The sequence below is a fragment of the Citrus sinensis genome, chromosome 9 (assembly GCF_022201045.2).
Source record: "Citrus sinensis cultivar Valencia sweet orange chromosome 9, DVS_A1.0, whole genome shotgun sequence".
NCBI lineage: Eukaryota > Viridiplantae > Streptophyta > Magnoliopsida > Sapindales > Rutaceae > Citrus > Citrus sinensis.
The window spans coordinates 10,614,481-10,633,355 of NC_068564.1; the positions used below are offsets into that span (position 1 = coordinate 10,614,481).

The 18,875-nt window shown below is 35.6% G+C and overlaps 1 pseudogene; it reads right to left on the reverse strand.

The window, feature by feature from the left end:
* Positions 1-814: 814 nt before the first annotated feature.
* LOC102627515 (glycosyltransferase-like At2g41451) overlaps positions 815-18,875 on the reverse strand; it is a 38,237-nt pseudogene continuing 20,176 nt past the window's right edge.

Sequence of the window (18,875 nt, forward strand, 5' to 3'; positions counted from 1 at the left end):
AAAAAAATAATACTGAAATACTAAATCATGTTTAGACATGGACGTTTGCACAAAATTAAGGGCAATTCAAAATTAGGACTTGGTAGAATTCACATGGCCGCTAAATTAGAACTTCAGTTTCAACCGCAACGGCTATACAACCATACACCGGCGCCAAATATAACCTACATTTAACGGCTAGTCACTGGCGCCTAAACTTTAGATCCGGCAATTCTTTTGTATACTTGCTGTGCAAGCAAATAAAACACCTTCCTAATCCAAAATTTGTTCAACAGCTATAAATAACAACAAATTAGCTAGACTTGCAAGTAATTGATATTCCAAAATTCAGCGTTTTACATCTCTCTTGTTCTTCATTCTTCAATCTATTTAGTCACCAAAATTTAATGTACGCCCAAAATTCCTCAACCGTATTTCTTTCAGGGAAAAAATTTCTTTACAATGCCTGAGGTTGATTACAGATTTCATCAAACGGAACAAGAACTGGTTTGTAGCTTCCTGTAGGACAAGATTACACAAAAACCCAGTTCTTGATGATAGTCTTGCGAAAGAGTATGGTGTTTATGGGCAAAAAGAACCACGGCAGATTTGGAACTAATTGGAGAACACGGTTTTCTAGAAGATAAAGGGGTCTGACTAGCGAGCCAGGCAAGAAGAACGCATCGAGAGTCTCCGCAATTGTACAAACGATAGTTCAACATCTCCAAACGGGCAAACTAAAGCTCTGTATTTTTTTTTTTGGGCCAAGTCGGCTAATAGTTCAAGAAGATCAGCGCTGTGGAATTCCCAAGCAGTGGATGGAGCCAGGGCATTGGGGTTGCGAGTCTGATGATCATATAATAGGATTCAAGAAAAGGTTTCGGTATAAAAATATTAACAACCCTCAAGAAGACGACATGTGGATTACGCATGAATTTACGGTTAATTCATCGATATTAGAGGACTATTCAGATAAAGCAGTCCACTACGCAGAAAGCCAATTCAGGTAAGCACCATAAGAAGCTGAAATAAGTGAGTGATAATGAAACTTTTAAGGGCTGAACAAGCAGCACTTTTGGTTCAAGAAAAGTAGTTATCAAGAGCAAACAACAACATTCCGTAAATTAATCTGACACTGGTCTATGAAAACAGTTGGTTTCATTTGCAGTTACAATATAATATCTTTTCTTTCCTATTGCGAGTACTAATATGGTTGTAGGATTCAAAGAATATGAAAGAGGACTTGAAGATGATGTCGAACCTCTCATCTTTTATTTTCAATAAGAAATGATAGTGCCCCTTTCAATGTGTATAACAAAATGCAATCACAGTGGTTCAAATTACAAACCCAGGTTATAAGCCGAAGCATTTCTAAAATATGCAACTATGAGATTAAAAAAACAAAAAAAAAAAATGCAACAGCAATCATAATACCACTCTACATCTCTCACTCCATAGAACCTAAAATCTAAATCTGAAATGAACACAAGCGCTTGGGTAATAATCGGGAAGAGCTCCATAACTCGTAACCATAGGTAGACCTATCTATCACGCCCTTGAGTTTTCCCTTTCACATAGTAACAAAATCTTAGATCCCAGTTCAAAAACGAAGCAGCTGGATACAATCACCACTGCTAACGTAATATGATCATGTGTCAATGTTAAAGATCATCTGGGCCAGGGGGAGATTCTGGTGGGATTGCTAAGGTATAATTTGCATCATCAATAAATTCCAAGACCCTCCTTGCAGTTGCCTGTGATTGACTGAAACCACCAATCTTTCTTGAAGAATTTACAGATTTAAATTCTCGAGTAGGGTTACTACTTTCAACCGATGATAGATTTTTGAGTTGGAATTTGAAGATCAAAAGGAAGAAGATGAAGAACTGACTTTCATTTTATTATCACAAAAACTAATTATAGAAATGAGCTAAGCTGAGTATTTATAATAGAATCTAATACTTGCTAAGCACGCTAATTACAGCTAAGCAATGTAACTACTAATAACAAACTCTGATGTAACTGATTTCAATACAATTGATAAGTGCTGATTTGTTAACTAATTTCTACATCATCTAGCTGCATGGGAATCTCTTCATAACAGTTTTGCCATCTGGAACTTTCCAGCTTCTCACATGCACCTTTCACTTTCACTCCTAGACTAGCTACTGGATTTACAGCTGGCACTCCAACGTGTGTTGCATCAAGTTCAGCTTCATCAGCTAATTCAACACCCCTTCTCAACTTAAGTCTTTTGGAAAGACTTTAAGTTTGCTTCTGAAGACGCTGAACTTAGGATAAGTAAGAGGTTTAGTTAATATATCAGCAGCTTGGTCATTTGTAGACACAAATGCAATTTCAACTTCTTTCCTCTCAACTTTGTCTCTCACAAAATGAATATCTATTTCAATGTGTTTGGTCTTAGAATGCATTACTGGGTTTGTAGCTATAGCAGCTGCACTTGTGCTATCACTTAGCAGCAGTGGAGTATTTTGAAGTCTAATGTCCAATTCTTTAAGAATTGAGCAGATCCAAGTTAATTATGAACAAGCCAATGCCATAGCTCTGTATTCTAACTCTGCTGATGATTTGGAAATTATGCTCTGCTTCTTTGAACTCCAGCTGATTAAGTTTTCACCTAAATATACACAATAGCCACTAGTCGATCTTCTGTCATCAATGTCACTACCCCAATCTGCATTAGTATATATTACAAGGTCTACAAAGTCAGATCTCCTGAAAGTCAAGCCATAGTCTATGGTTTCCTTGAGATACCTCAGTACTCATTTACAAGCAAGCCAGTGAGGTTGTAAAGGATTAGCCATGAATTGGCTTAACTTGTTTATAGTATATTATTGTGTAAATTTTATTGAACTCGCAAATGCACGAATCTATTGTAGAATAGACTAATGGTGATGAGTGTCGATCCCACGAGGAGGTGGATTTTAATTATATGGAGAATTAATTTTGTATGAGGGTGGTTGGATTTGTGGTGAAAGTGATTTGAATTATCCAAAAATTCAAATTAAAATGGCGAGAATAAATTGAAGAGAAAACTTTTATAATTGAAGCGCTTGGGTATCTGGATCCATATCAACATGCACCATGAGCTAAACATTCATTATTAATGCCAATTAAATCATGAGGGGGGAATCCACACCTCATGAACCACACTCTAATCAATATGGTGCTAAAGGCTTATTGTGCCAAATAATAATAACCTTATACTAGGGAGCCGGTGAAACCAGGGTGGTATGTAGACAATATTATTATTATTTGTCGACGAGAAGTCAAAACATCCACAAAAACTAGAGGGGAAGAGAAAATAAATTTACCAAATAAAGCCCATGACACATGTTGAGACTTCACCTTCAACCCAAGCTTGAAAGAAAATTAGCTACTCATAATTGAATTAGGGGTAAAATAAGAATTTATTAAAATACGTAGAAAATACAAGATGGAGAAGGAATTACAAAAAATGGAGCTAAAAAATGGATTCAGAGATGCCAAATTAGGGGGGAGAGGTCCTTTTTTTATAGATACATTGAGTAAATCATGGTCATCAGATTAAAAACAGTTTGGACGCTCAGGATTGCACTACGTCATCAGTCAACAGTACGCAGTTTGAATAGTGACACAGTTTGACCACGCGGTTTGAACAGTGACACGGTTTGACCACACGGTTTGAACAGTCAACCGGTTTGAACAGTCAACCGATTTGAATAGTGAGGTGGTTTGGTTGAAAATAATCCTGTGTATATGCATGTACCGTACGCGTAATTTTTGGTCCACTAACATACTGCCACGTCACCAATCAACAGTGCATAAGAATTTTCTCCAATGGAATCGTCACACCTCATCAGTCAATGCCACATCATCGGTCAATGCCACGTCATCGATCCATCTATGTAAACAGTGTCGTGAACAGTAACATAGACAATACCGTACATGTGAACAGTGACATTTTTCCTTTTATGCTCCTCCTAAGGTTTTCAACTGTCCTGAGTTCAAAAGTGATGTTCGTTTTGCCGTCTGAGCTCTCGTTATTGTGAAATGACCATAATGCCCCTAAAATACATAAAAATACTTAATTAAAATAAAACACACGTAATTAAATCACAAGAAGTTTAAATACATAAAAGTAAGGGTGTTAGTATAACTTGAAGTGTAAAATGATGATTTTCTCCTTTATAAATATACATTTTCTAACACTCAACACACCCCCCAACCAGCTTATTGCTAGTCTCTAGCAAATAAAGCGAAAACAAAATTCAAACCCAAAATGATTTCTTTTTTTTTTTTAAACATTCTTGTTTATTCAATCAGATTAATGATAGCAATCAAATAAAAGTATAAGCATTATCTCCATTCTACAGAAACATCACACCCACATCAACCATCCACATGAATCAGCCCAGTAGACTTTGTCACAGCTACTTTCAAGAATGACATGTCAAACCCCAAAATCTCACTGACAGTAGTGACACTCTCACAAGGAAATTAAACCAAAAAAATAGTCACTCAAATGAATGGTAATTGAGAGAAAATAATAAAGAAGTAATATCACATGTTCTCACCATGATGAAAGAAATATGCAATCAGCTTAGAAACAATACGATCTCAAATCAAACAAAATGCTAGTCAACCCAATTTATTTATTTATTATTTATTTATTTATATGTATCACTACATCTTTTTAGCCCATATAACTAGCTTCTACTTCAGACTATAGTTCCCTAAAATCAAGAAGGACTTTTATTAGGACGTAACGTAGGCTAGGGACATGGCTAACAAAGGAAGGGAAATAAGGAAAACAAAGTGTATGTTTGAGAAAAATGTAGAGATTTTTTTATTTATTATTTTTTTTTTGAAGTTGCAAGGTGGATTTCACCTATTATTGTTATTTTTTTCTTTTTTTTTTAAAACAATTTTTTTTTTGTTTGGCACAATTTCATTGAACAAAATAATTATTTACATTTTTCTCAAATATAAATAAGTGATGAAACTTGTAAGATATCGGGTAATACTCCAAATCGGAGTGGGTCAAGATGATAAGTTTGACAAAGAAAAAAAAAATTTTAAGGCTCAAAATGGTTAACTATGGATAATTCATAATATGGATGGCTAGAAAGGCTCAAACGAGTCAAAGATGGCCTTTCCATAATCTTTTAAGGATCTGAATAATCTTCCATATCTACTAATTAGATGGGCCTCCAGATGTAGCAACACACATTTTTTTTTTAGTTTTTTGAAACAATTTTTTTTAGAGGGTTGACTCAAAAGAAATCTAGAGATCGTATATAAAATAATAAACTACTAAGATGTATGAAGAATGGGCAAAAAGGGTTACTTTTCAAGAAAAATGGTAGGCTCAAAAATTCACTTGGTACTTATTATGACATGTTCATTCTTTCAAGTAACTCATATTTGTCTCCGACATCAACATGTAGAGTAGCAAACATTGCGTAACAACACTTAAGACCAAAGATAATATAAATACTAAAATTTAAAATTCATCATGTCATCCAATGTTAAAACAAATCACACAATTTTTTTTTCAAACAGCATTCTACCCCCAACCTATTCTAAATATGAAAGGAAAATATGCATGCAGAAATGTGAAAATAATGCAAAAAAATTAATTAGAAAAGTTATACTTAAAATGATAAAAACAAATAATATTTTTTTTTAACTAAGAAGATGCGTTTCTAGAGGCACTACACACCATATTCAGCCATTTTCGACTAAAAAATTTGAAAATGTATATTTATAAAGAAGAAATTAGAAAGAAGAAGAAAAATGATTGTCAAAGCTTAATAAACAAAAAGAAAATGTCTGAATCTTTTTTTAAACGAAGAAAATGCATTTGTAGAGTAACTACACTCCATATTCAGCCATTTTCAACACAAAAAGTTAGCAACAGTTAGATTCTACAACAAAAAATCAGTAAAAACTTGACCAAGATTCCACAATTGTCGACTATTCCCTCCCCCCAACCAGAACGAAACATTGTCCTCAATGTTTGAAAGAAAAGAAGTAGAGTTTAGAAGATATCACCTGGTTGGTGCAACACAGAAGAGAATATTTATAAGCGGAGAGTTAAATCTAATTTGTACTTCTTACTGCGGCGATTATTACCATCATTATTTGGACACTCCAATACAAAGGTCCAGGGCTCTGGCTACAGTCTATAAGCTTGTAACAGATCAAGTAGCTCATTAGCAGTGTGAGCACAAATAAAAAGCTTTTTCGTTGTGGAAGGAACGAAATAGTTTTTTATTGCATGGTTAAGAAATGCGATAAAACCATCATAAAAGTTATTGACATTTAAAAAACCGATGAGTTTCTGGTGAATGTGCAGATGGGCCCAAGATGCTAATGTGATAAGTGCCTCTAGAGTTGCAAGATCTCCTGGTAGAAAAATAAAAGCATTAGCATGATTAAGCATTTCAGTTATTCTTTCTTGCATACATGAGACGACTAACTATTCTCTAGTCGATGAGTCAGACAAACTGCCCAAAGGTTTTAGGGCTCTTGGGATGATGCCTAACACTTGGCTTCCTCTGACAAAAGCAGCTTCTGAGACCAATTTTGATAACCCTTGGTTACCTCCTCCATACACCAAGTGTAATTTTCTCTCTGCTATGCTTCGACCAAGATCTATGGTTGCCTCAACGAACTCTTTATGTTTGCCGTAATTAAATCCAGAAAGCACACAAATGTTCTTGAATTGTCTATTGGGAGTAGCTGCCATTGGGATACTTCTCAAAAATAATTTGTGAGTGCTTGACAAAAAATCATATTTAAGAATCTTGGTGACAGTGGGTCACAGCTGTGTATGAAGTAGCATGTCAGTGTCAAATAACGCGTAAAGCACATGGCTCGCGAGTAAAAAAGGAAATATTAAAAAAAAGAAAAAGAAACAATGATAAAATAAATTTATTAAAGACAATAATGCAAATGATAAAACAACAGTGAAATAAAATAACAGTGAAGTAAAATGATATTTACAGGTAGTTGCGACTGTGGCTCACATCTTCCTCTGGTTTTATGTCCAGAAACGGCTTGAACACCCTCTATGGGTCGAGGATAGGCTTCCCATCCAGTTTTCTTATAAACTGGCAAACAAGGTCGTTTATAGTCAGATTCCCGAGACTATATCGTTCATGCTCTTTCTGGAATAATGGCCATAACTGGAGAATCGCTCCTTGCACATATCCACTGGGATGCGTTTCAAGAGACAAAAGGATATCATCCAATGACTCCTTATTCAAGCCATCCCTAATGAATTGAATCTTATCTTCCCTGTTATTAGACACAATTCTTAAAGAACATGGGTTTTTATTGCATCTCATTCTGGCACATTTACGACAAGCAACAGAAATTCTTCGAGCTCTTCGTTTTCTTGCATAATTTCCTTTACCACAACCAGGCATGTATGCAATAAATTTTGGAGGTAACTCACCTGCCAATCATACTTTAGCCTCGATTAACCAATCGATGTTAGCAGATATGTTATTTCTCATGAGCAATCGCATGCGTTCGGACCGAGCTTTATAGATTGTAAGGAGGGCATTCTGAGGAAGTGAAGGGAATCGATTGTGAAGCTTCGCTAGAATCGCGTTTCTGTCTATACATTCACCTCAAAATATCAGTTATTATGAAAAACTGGAGTAACCGACTTGATTGTCACAAAGTACCGTTATTCGCCACTTCACCGGGGTAACAAACTAAAGCACACAAACAAAGAAAAACAAACTAAAACACATAAAGAAAATTACAATCGTCCTCTTATTGAATTTATCTCAAGCTCCAACTGGATGTTGTAGACACTTCTCTCAATGTCTCTGAGTTGGCTTCTTAAATCATCAACATAGGATACTAACTCTGGTGGTTGCAGAGCCCAATACGATGTGTTTTACAAAATCGAATCTAAGTTTTGAGATGAGATTTTACACGTTAAAGTGGTTTAAGAATGTCCAGGAGGATCTGTTTAGCTATGGCACTCATTATTAACAATGATAAGAGAAAACTTAATGGTTAAACAAACACACTTATGCAAAAATAATTTCAATTAGCAAAAGAATAATAAAAAGAAAAAAAAATCAAATCACCGAAAAGAAAGAAAAAAAAACTCAATTCAAATATGGTGGGTCACTCAAATTTATTTCGGTGTCCTCTCCATGTGGTTGGTACTCTAAATATGGCTTTAATCTTTGACCATTAACTTTAAATGTGACATCGTTCTTTGGGTCCTTAATTTCAATTGCCCCATGTGGAAAACCAGTATGAACAATAAAAGGGCCAGACCATCGAGAGCGTAACTTACCTGGGAATAGGTGCAAGCGAGAATTGAATAAAAGCACTTTCTGACCTGGAGTGAAAGATTTTCTCATAATTTACTTGTCATGGAAGACTTTCATTCACTGCTTGTAAATTTTGGCATTTTCGTATGCATCATTGCGAATTTCTTCAAGTTCTACCAGTTGTAATATTCTTTCTGAGCTAGCTTGCTGCATGTCAAAGTTGAATTTCTTGATGGCCCAATATGCATGATGCTCGAGTTCCACAGGTAGGTGGCAAGTTTTTCCATACACTAGCCTGTAGAGTGACATCCCAATCGGGGTCTTGAAAGTCGTTCTATATGCCCATAATGCATCATAAAGTCTTAATGACCAATCTTTTCTGTTTGGCCTCACCGTCTTTTCTAATATGTGCTTTATTTCTCGATTGGAGATCTCAACTTGGCCACTGGTTTACGGATGATATGGGGTCGCCACTTTGTGAGTGATTGAATACTTTGTCAAAAGAGCTTTGATTGCTTTGTCACAAAAGTGGACACCACAATCACTGATTATCGCTCGAGGGAATCCAAAGCATGAAACAATGTTGCTTTTCAAAAATCCTATCACCACCTTGTGATCATTGGTTCTACATGGAATTACTTTTACCCATTTCGATACGTAGTCAACAGCAACCAATATGTATTGATGGCCAAAAGAAGGAGGAAAGAGTCCCATGAAGTCGATACCCCATACATAAAAAATCTCAACCACTAAAATTGGATTTAGTGGCATCATATTCCTTCGCGTAATGCTCCCCATTCGTTGACACCTATCACATGAAGAACAGAAAGTGTAAGCGTTACGAAATATAGTTGGCCAATAGAAACCACATTATAAAACTTTAGTTGTTGTTTTCTTAGCGCTGAAATGGCCTCCACACCCTTGTTCATGGCAGAATGAAAGGATATTTTGAATTTCACTTTCTAGGAGACATCATCTAACAATTTGATCTGCACAATACTTGAACAAATAAGGGTCACCCCAAAAGAAATTCTTTATTTCCGCAAAAAAAAATTAGTTTAGTCTTGCTTGGTCCAATACTCTGGAAGTTGACCTGTAATAAGATAATTAACGATATCAGCATACCACGGTAATACTTCCACACTCATCAATTGTTCATCTGGGAATGACTCATTCAATGTTAATGGCTCTGTAATTGTGTCAAAATAGAGACGAGAGAGATGGTCTGCCACAACATTTTCTATGCCTTTCTTATCTTTAAATTCCAAGTCGAATTCCTGCAAAAGTAACACCCAACGAATTAGTCTAGCTTTTGCATCTTTCTTTGTGAGAAGATATTTAAGAGCAGCATGATCTATAAATACAATTATTTTACAACCAATGAGATAAAATCAAAATTTCTCTAATGCAAACACTACTGCTAGCATTTCTTTTTCAGTAGTTGAATAGTTCAACTGTGCATCATTCAATGTCATACTAGCATAGTAAATAACATAGGGAATTCGATCAACCCTTTGTCTTAATACTGCTCCTATTGCATAATCAGATGCATCACACATGAGCTCAAATGGTAAGCTCCAGTTTGGGGGCTGAATGATGGGTGATGATGTCAACAACTGCTTTAATTTTTCAAATGCCACAAGACATGAATCATCAAAGACAAAAGGTACATCCTTAGCAAGCAGATTGCATAAGGGTCCAGAAATTTTACTAAAATCTTTAATGAAACGTCTATAAAAATCAGCATGCTCAAGGAAAGATCTTACTTCTCTGACTGTTTTAGGTGGAGAAAGATTAGAAATAAGATCCACCTTGGCTTTATCAACCTCAATACCTTTGCTCGAAATGATGTGACCGAGAATAATACATTGTTTTACCATAAAATGGCATTTCTCCCAATTGAAGACTAAGTTCTTCTCGATACATCTCTGCAGAACTAATGTTAGATGATGTAAACATTGATCAAATGAATCACCAATGACAGAAAAGTCATCCGTAAAGACTTCAAGGAATCGTTCAACCATATTAGAAAAAATGCTTAACATGCATCGTTGAAATGTAGTAGGTGCATTACATAATCCAAATGGCATCCTCCTATATGCAAAAGTGTCAAAAGGGCAAGTGAAAGTGGTATTGTCTTGATCTTTTGGTGCTATGAGAATCTGATTATATCCTGAGTAGCCATCTAGAAAGCAATAAAATTCATGGCCTGCTAATCTATCAAGCATTTGATCGATAAATAGTAAAGGAAAATGGTTTTTACGTGTGATAGAGTTCAACTTTCTATAATTAATGCATACACGCCATCCTACAGTTACTCTAGTGGGTATCAATTCATTATCGGCATTCGTAACTACTGTGACTCCTAACGTTTTGGGAACAACTTGCACATGACTGACCCATGAACTATCAGAAATTGGGTAAATGATACATGCATCTAATAGCTTAAGAACTTCAGTTCTAACAACTTCTTTCATGTTAGGATTTAACCGACGTTGCATTTCCCTAATAGGTTTAGCATTTTCATCAAGGTGAATGTAATGCATGCAGTCTACTGGGTTTATACCTTTGATGTCTGCTATGGTCCATCCTAATGCTCATTTGTGCTCTTTTAAAATATCCAACAACTTACTTTTTTGTTCGTCATTTAGGGATGATGATATGATCATCGGCAGAGTACTTTCTTCTCTCAGAAATGCATATTCTAGAGTGTTGGGTAATGGTTTAAGCTCGAGTTTCGGCGGTGATTCTGATGATGGGATGAGTTTCTTCTCTGATGGTGCTAGTTGTTCAACTATTGACTTCTATTTATTATTGTCCATGGATGGTGCTGAGTCAAGTAGAGTGTTGACCTCATCGACTGATCTGTCAATATCAAAATCAAAATCAAAACCAAAGTGAGTTAAACATGTTTGTAAAGGATCATCACTAAGGTTTAAAAGAAAAATATTATCAATTATTTCTTCTATTAAATCCACATCAATAATTCCATCATCTGCATTGTGAGGTTGTTTGGCAATGTTGAAAATGTTCAGCTCCATAGTCATGTTACCGAAGGACAACTGCATATTTCCAGTCCTACATTAAATGTGAGCATCTGCAGTTGCCAAGAAAGGTCGACCTAGAATAATGAGGATGTGCTTCATTGAATCTTGTATTGGTTGAGTGTCAATTATAATGAAATCAACAAGAAAATAAAACTTGTATGCCTGGATAAGCACGTCCTCCACAATACTACGAGGTATTTTCATGGACCGATCTGCAAGTTGTAATACCACTGGAGTTGGGTGTAATTCTCCTAGTCCAAGTTTTACGAAAACTGAGTAAGGTAACATATTTACACTAACTCATAAATCCAACAAAGCATTCTCAATTGTGTGGTTCCCTATACTACATGAGATATTGGGGGAGCCTGGGTCTTTGTATTTCAGAGGAATTTTGTATTGGAGTATAGAACTAACGTTTTCTGTTAAAAAGGCCTTCTTTTGAACGTGAATGTTTCTCTTTTTAGTACAAAGGTCTTTAAGAAACTTGGCATAAGATGGAACTTGTTTTATAGTATCAAGTAAAGGGATGTTAACACTTACCTATTTGAAGATTTCAAGAATCTCACTTGTGGATTTTCCCTTCTTTCCTTTAGCTAACCTCTGAGGAAATAGAGCTTTGGGAACATATTCTCGTAGGTTGGTTTCTTCTTTCTCTTCCGATAGTGAGTCCTCAACATTCATAGGTACAATTTGATTTTCTTTTGTCACCGGCATCTCCACTTTGTTGTCAACTTCTTTTTCTTTTCGCAAGGTAATGACTGCTTTGACCTCTCCATGTTGTTGTGGTGAACTGGTACTTACTTCATGTACTCCTTTAGGATTAGGCACTAGTTGACTTGGAAATTTACCTTTCTCAACAGTCATTGCCAAGGTTTGAACTGAAGAAGCAAGTTGTCCCACTATCTTCTCGAGGCTTGAAACTGATTGGGCTTGTGAGTTAAAGCTTGCTCTCATCTCATTTCGTATTTCATCAATGGTGCGGTTCTGTTGCTCAATCGTGGAGTGAGTAACATTCTTGAAATTCTGTAATGAATCCTCACATGGTTTGGGTTGAGAGTAGTTCTGGTTCTGATTGTATGGTCTAAATGGTGGTTGAGAGGCTTGAGGAATTTGAGGAATTGGTTGCATTGGTGGAGCTGGAGCTGCTGGTCCATTATATTGGAATCCTTGAGACCACGAAAAATTAGGATGGTCTCTCCATCTAAGGTTATATGTGTTGGAGTATGGGTTGTAATTTTATGGTTTTCTCATTACACCTATGACATTGGCTTGATCTAAGTATGAGTCATGGTCATGTGGTTCTGTTGATTTAGCAGTCGTTAACGATACTATTTGTCGAGAGAGGCCTTCAACCATCTCCTTGACTTCTTTGATTCCCGAAGTTGACTTGCCAATGTGAATCTCATTCACTCCTTTAATTCTTTTAGTATTCTTGAGTAATCGACTCCGTTGTTGGGAATTATCCGCTTGTCACTGGAAGAATTCCCAAATCTCTGATGCACTTTTTGATATTATCTCTCCTCTACTTGTTGCCATTAGCCATTCTTGCACATTTGGCAATAATCCCTTCAAAAAGTATTGGCATTGGTGCCATTTCTCGTACGCATGATGTGGACACTTCAAGAGTAGCCCATTGAATCGCTCCCATGTTTCGAAAAATTGCTCGTCTCCTCTCTAGGTAAACTCTGAGATTTCCCTGCGAATAACATTGGTTTTATGCACTGGGAAATATTTATTCAAAAATTTTGTTACTATTTGTTCCCATGATGTAATGCTATTAGCATACAATGTATTAAGCCATGAACGAGCTCAATCCTTTAAAGAAAATGGGAATAGTCTAAGTTTAACATCATCGTCTGAAAAATTCTTGTATTTAAAAATTTGACAAACAGCATGAAAATCATTCAGATGATTATATGGGTCCTCATTTTCTAGGCCATAGAATGTTGGGAGACAATTTAGCACACTAAGTTTTAGTTCAAAACTCTTAGCAACTACATTTGGGTATCTTATGCATGATGTGCTCAAATTAGCTAAGGGACTGAAATAGTCCTTAAATGGCCTCTTTGGCGGTGCTTGTTGTTGTTGCAAATCCATTTCACTTTTATCTTTAATTACAACGTGTTTGTGTGTGCGAAGTGTTTTTTCAAGTTCAAGGTCTATAGGCTCAAGATTAGGTAATAATGACCTTTCGACCATGCATGCAAAGAACACAAAATAAATGGAAACAAAACAAATAAAAATAAAGAAGAATGAGAAATTACAGTACTAAACTTATCACGCTGTTACAACCTTTCTATAAAAAACACATTTAAAAAAATACGTGAAATAAATTAACTAAAAATAAATTAATAAGATAAACAAAAAAATTACAAAGAAAAATAAATTGAAAATTAAATTACAGAATTTTAAAGAAGAGAAGAAGAAAAGAAATTCTTACATCTAAATGTAGATTCACTTTTTTTTTTCTTTTTTTAAAATAAGAAAAAAATTACAAGAAAATAATTGAAAAAAATTATTTACAAAAATTAATTCTATGAATTCAAATAACTTACCTCCCCGACAACGGCACCAAAAACTTGTTGTGCAAATTTTATTGAACTCGCAAGTGCACGAATCTATTGTAGAATAGACTAATGGTGACAAGTGTCGATCCCACGAGGAGGTGGATTTTAATTATATGTAGAATTAATTTTTTATGAGAGTGGTTGGATTTGTGGTGAAAGTGATTTGGATTATCCTAAAATTCAAATTAAAATGGCAAGAATAAATTAAAAAGAAAACTTTTATAATTAAAGCGCTTGGGTATCTGGATCCGTATCAACATGCATCATGGGCTAAATATTCCTTATTAATGCCAATTAAATCATAAGGGGGGACTCCACACCTCATAAACCATACTCTAATCAATATGGTGTTAAGGGCTTATAGTGCCAAATAATAATAACCTTGTACTAGGGAGCTGATAAAACCAGGGCAGTATCTAGACAAGATTATTATTATTTGTCGACGAGAAGTCAAAACATCCACAAAAACTAGAGGGGAAGAGAAAATAAATTTACCAAATAAAGCTCATGACACATGTTGAGACTTCACCTTCAACCCAAGTTTGAAAGAAAATTAGCTACTCATAATTGAACTAGGGGTAAAATGAGAATTTATTAAAATACGTAGAAAATACAAGATGAAGAAGGAATTACAAAAAATGGAGCCCAAAAATGGATTTAGAGATGCCAAATTAGGGGGGAGAGGTCCCCTTTTTATAGATACATTGAGTAAATCATAGCCATCGGATTAAAAACAGTTTGGACGCTTAGGATTGCGCCACGTCATCAGTCAGCAGTACGCGGTTTGACCACGCTGTTTGAACAGTGACATGGTTTGACCACACGGTTTGAACAGTCAACCGGTTTGAACAGTGACGCGGTTTGGTTGAAAATAATCATGTGTATATGCATGTACCGTACGTGTAATTTTTGGTCCACTAATATACTGCTACTTCACCAATCAACAGTGCATAAGAATTTTCTCCAATGGAATTGTGACACCTCATCAGTCAATGCCACATCATTGGTCAATGCCACGTCATCGATCCATTTATGTGAACAGTGTTGTGAACAGTAACGTAGACAATATCGTACATGTGAATAGTACCGTACATGTGAACAGTGATATTTTTCCTTTTATGCTCCTCCTAAGGTTTTCGACTGTCCTGAGTTCAAAAGTGATGTCCGTTTTGCCGTTTGAGCTCTCGTTATTGTGAAATGACCATAATGCCCCTAAAATACATAAAATACTTAATTAAAATAAAACACACGTAATTAAAGCACAAGAAACTTAAAAACATAAAAGTAAGGGTGTTAGTAAAACTTGAAGTGTAAAATGATGATTTTCTCCTTTATAAATATACATTTTCTAACACTCAATACATATGTTATTTCGGGCCTTGTTAATATTGCATACTGTAATCCTCCAATAGCTTTTCTGTATTGAGTTGCATCAGTAAAATCTTCACCCATGTTTTTGCTAAGTTTTTCTATTGTGGCCAGAGGAGTATCAGTTCCCTTACATTCTTTCAAATCAAACTTGGCAAGCAGATCTTTTATATACTTTGACTGGGATAATACCAAAGTATCATCATTTCTAATAACTTCAATACCAAGAAAGAAATTAAGATTCCCCAAATCCTTAAGAGCAAAAGTGCTGCTGAGGTTACTGATAAGCTATTCTATTTCAGTATTATTGTTTCCAGTCACTATTATATCATCAACATAAATCAACAACATAATCATAGCATTCCCACTTCTCTTAAAGAATAAGGATGTGTCTGACCTAGTTCTAGTAAATTGCCAAGACTCAAGAACTGATATGAGTTTATCAAACCATGCTCTTGGTGCTTGCTTCAATCCATAGAGGGCCTTTTTCAGCTTACACACATAGTTTGGATGTTCTGAATTCTCAAAACCTTCTGGCTGAGGCATGTAAACAGTTTCACTGAGCTCTCCATTTATGAGTGCATTGTTGATATCTACTTGTCTCAGCTTCTAGTTGTTTATGACAGCAAGACTTAGTATAATCATTATGGTTGCTGGTTTGACAACTGGACTGAAAGTTTCTTGATAATCAACCCCTTCTGTTTGTAAAAGCCCCTTAGCTATCAAACGAGCTTTGTATTTATTGATTGATCCATCTGAGTTTTGTTTCACCCGATAGATCCATTTGTTTCCAACCAGCTTCATATTTTGTTCTGGAGGAACTAAACACCAAGTTTGATTTCTCATTAAGGCATTGAACTCTTCATGCATTGCTTGTTTCCACTTGTGGTTATTCAAAGCTTCAGCTACACTTGAAGGTGTGTTAAGGGACAGAGACTTTTCAGTGTTGTAAATTTTTTGTTTGAATATGCCATTTTTAGCTCTAGTTGTCATAGGATGTGAAGGTCTAGGTTGATATGTAGGCTGAGATGTTTCTAAAATTTGGTTGTTTGGTTCAGAATGAAAAGAAGTTTGAGGAGATTCATGTGTGTTGATTTCATTATCATGCATTGAATTTATTTTATCAAGGTTGTTGTCAGGATTATGTTCATTAGAAGGATCATCTAAGCTAGCAGTGTCTTCCAATGAATTTGTACTTGCTGTTGTTGCCTTATGATTTTGGGTTTCTAAGGGAAATGATATTGAGATAAACTTGCTAAATGTGTTTACAGGTTCTGGTGTGTGAGTAGACTTTGAAACCATGAAATTTGAATCATTTTGGAAAGGAAAAGAATTCTCATTAAAGTTAACATGAGCAGCAATATAAATTCTACCATTTGGATTCAAACACAGATAACCCTTGTGCAATTTACTGAAACCTAAATGAACACATTTAGAGGTATGAAAATCAAGCTTATGACTGTTGTATGGTCTTAAGAAAGGGTAACACTCACAAGCAAAGATCTTGATTTGAGAGTAACTTGGTTTCTTGGAATAAAGGGCCTCAAAAGGTGTTTTGTGATTCAATGTAAGTGTACTGATTCGGTTGATAAGATAAGTAGCATTATAGAATTCTTCCCACCAAAACTTAAGAGGTATATCAGATTGAGCAAGAAGTGTGAGTCCAGTTTCAAAAACTTTGTATTCTCCCCCCCCCCCATGTCACACTGAATTGTTTAGCTTTCCCATTTCAGTGATGTGTATAGGGGCAGGAATATCTTAGAGCTATCCCTTCATTTCTGAGGTAAGGTTCAAAAACGTTTTTTTCCCCCCCCCCCCCCTCCCCATGTCACACTGAATTGTTTTTATTTTCAGCTCTAAGCTTTTCTCAATTTGGTTTTTAAATGCAATGAAAGCTGACAGTGCTTGAGACTTATTAGCTAACCCATAAATCCAGGTGTAGTTTGTTTTGTCATCAATAAAAGCAATGTAATATTTGAACCCCTGATTTGAGATGGTTGTGCTGGACCCCAAAGATCACTATGAATGATCTCAAGGACAGTAGATGATTTTGATTCACTACTTTTAAAAGATAATCTGTGCATCTTTCCATATTGACAAGCTTTGCAAACGGACAACTCAGACATTTTATTTCCAAATGAGATATTACAAGCTGACAGGGTTTTTCTAAGATCAGAAACATTTGGATGACCTAATCTCATGTGCCAAAGATCAAGAGTTTTATTGATTCTTTGATCTTTACAACTTGTACAATGTTCTTTAGAAACAACTGACATCATAGACTCTGGTTTATTTATTTTACAAACAGAAAGTAGACTAGAATATGAAACTGAAGACAACAAAATAGACTTGACTTGAGAGTGATTTAGAGGCAAGTTCAGCAACTTGTACAGTCCATCTTTAGCCACACCTTTCATGAGAACAATTCCCTTTCTCTTGTCCTTAACAACACAATATGTTTTGTCAAATTTAGTGTATATATTGTTATCATTCAATAGTTTTGATATGCTGATTAGATTTTTGGTTATTTATGGTACATAGAGAACGTGGTTTAGTTTAATGTATTTCTGGATATCAGGTTCAAGTGTGCCAAGCAATGTATAACCAACAGAAACAATTTCAAGCTTAGAGCCATTACCTACTGCAAGCTGATAATTCCCTTTGTATTTAGAACTTATGCTTAAGTTGTTGAGATCATTAGTGACATGATCTGTTGCTTCGCTGTCAAGATATCAGCCTCCACTTTTAGTTTCTGCACCTTTAGCCACATAAGCACTCATTTTGTTTCCTACAAAATTAGGCACATAGTTTTTCTTAAACCTATACCAGCAGTTTACAGCAGTATGATTCTTCCTGAAGCAAATCTGACATGGTTCTTTAGGTGCTTCTTCATCAGCTGGAGCATTCCCTTTCATTCTCTCCTGAGTTGGATTAAAGTTTCCACCACCAGAATTAGTTCCATATTGCCTTCCACTCTGATTGGTAACATTTCCAGTGTTGTTGAAATTTGATTGCCAATTCCTCCTCTAGTTTCCTTTGTAATAAGCAATGTTTACTTGATAGTCTACACCACTGACAGAGTTCTGATGTTCAATCCTATTTTCTTGGCTCAACAGCATGCCATAAACCTCTTATGGAGTTATGCTTTCTGACTTAGCATTGATTGTAGCAACAATCGAGTCATACTCAGGTCCAAGACTAGCAAGTAAACACAATACAAAGTCATCATTACTCATATGATTACCAGCAGCTCTAAGTGAATCTAAATTCACCTTCATCTTAGTATAATACTCATGAACATTCAAAAATCTTTTTCTAGTTGTCTAGATCTGAGTTCTTAAGTAAAGAACTCTTGAACGAGATCTAGCACCAAACTGTCCAGAGAGGGTTTACCATACCTCTAGAGATGAGCTCGCTCCAACACAGCACTTAACACTTCTTCACTCAGAGTTGAAAGCAACCAGCTCATGAGTTGTTGATCAACTTTTCTCCAGATCTAGAACTACGGATTTGCCACGGTGATTACAGTTTGATCGTTATCAACATTTATAATCATTCGGCTTGGAGGATTCTTAGTATTGTAAATTAGATCTTCCAGTTCATTTGCA